A 1,793-nucleotide genomic window follows, 5' to 3' on the forward strand; every position below is an offset into this window, starting at 1 on the left:
AAAAGTACTCAAAAATACCAAAGAGTAAAAGTATTGTTAAAGTATCAAAAGTAATCATTGTGAAGTAAAAGTATATTTGAGTAAATGTACTCAAAATACCAAAGAGTATAAGTAAAAATGCCAAAGAGTAAAAGTTTTGTTAGTATTAAAATGTATTCATCATCTGATCCACAAGCCCACATGCAGCCTTGTAGATCGGCTGTTTTTATTGTTTTATTTTTTAAATTGTTTCCCCCTGACTTAGTCTTTTCTAGGATCACCTTTTAGTTGAGCTTGTACCAGTGACTGTACTGTCAATGACACTGTATACCTATGACAGTCATATATCAATAATTAGTTCATTCGTGAATGACTTCCCTGTGGAAATAAGCCAAAAACATTACTAGGATCTCCTTTTAGTTGAGCTTGTACCAAATCATGTTTATTACGTATCTATCTATCTATCTTCCTAAGTCACATGCATTCACATTGCACTGAACGAACGAACGCACGCACGCACGCACGCTGCGCAGGTCAGCTCAGCAGCTGGCTTTTTTTTTTTTTTTTTTTTTTGTAAAGCTCCAGCCAGAGTCAGGCGCCGAGGTGGGGGGACAGCACCAAGCCGGACTTGCGTGCTCAGCCCCCCACCCCCTGGAAGTGCGGTAGGCTGCTCTGTAGGTCCCCATCCATAGATGTCGCTCTACCCAAGAAATTCTCCCCCAGTGTGAGTCACCTGACACACCAGGAACTGCTGCTGCTGCACATTCAATTATTTTTCTCTCGCAAACCATAGGGGCTACAGTTTCAACACTTGGAGAGGAGGTTCATAATGATCGTAAGAATTAATCAAAAAATAATTACATCACTCGGCCTCATGGTGGCGCTATAACGGCCAACTTTACGTTTTGCCCCGTAACTCTTGAACCGTAGGTCGGAATATTAAAATTATTTTTTCCCTGGATTCCTTGGGTCAAGACGCATCTCCCGATATAGGCCACGCCCATTTACGTATGGGTAGATTTTCCGCCATCTTGAATTTTCTCCAAAACACACTTTTTGCTCCTTTTCCTACATATTTTCTTCAAATGTCTTAAAAACCGGTACACATGATCTATGAAGCCACGCGATAAACATAGTCAAAGGATATTTCGATAGTCCGTACCGTTCGTTCGTAACGCGCTTCCAAAGTTAGCGGGAGGGGCCCGTTTCGCAAACGAGAGCCATAAATAACAAACAAAAGGTCGAGTCAACACTGAATTTTAACCACGGGTTGCGGGTGGCATACTCAACGTTTCCCCAAAAGCATTTCCACTTCGACCCATAGGGGGCGTCACAAACGCGCGAAACGTAACCGTTTCGTGCCAGAACGCGTTTTTCACGGGGACCGACCCTCTCACAACGATAGCATGGGGACACTTATTGTTCTTGCTCATATTTATATATTTAAGTCTGTCCATGCAATTCCCCAAAAGTTTGGCACGCTACTCCTCCCACAGTTTTTGCACCACACACTCCCGCCATATGTCAAATTGATCGGCTTGCTCGGGAATGGTGTGCTATCAAGTTGCTAAGAGAAAGGTTCTATAGTTTAATTGATATTAATTTATTAGTGAATTAATTTCCCCCATTGACTTATAATGGGAATCGCATTCAATTATTTTTTTCTCGCAAACCATAGGGGCTACAGTTTCAAGACTTGGAGAGGAGGTTCATAATGATTGTAAGAATTAATCAAAAAATAATTACGTCATTTGGCCTCATGGTGGCGCTATAACAGCCCAGTTTACGTTTTGGCCTGTAACTGTTGAACCGTA

Source organism: Nannobrachium achirus (genome assembly GCF_963921795.1).
Source record: "Nannobrachium achirus genome assembly, contig: SCAFFOLD_184, whole genome shotgun sequence".
In the NCBI taxonomy this organism is placed as follows: domain Eukaryota; kingdom Metazoa; phylum Chordata; class Actinopteri; order Myctophiformes; family Myctophidae; genus Nannobrachium; species Nannobrachium achirus.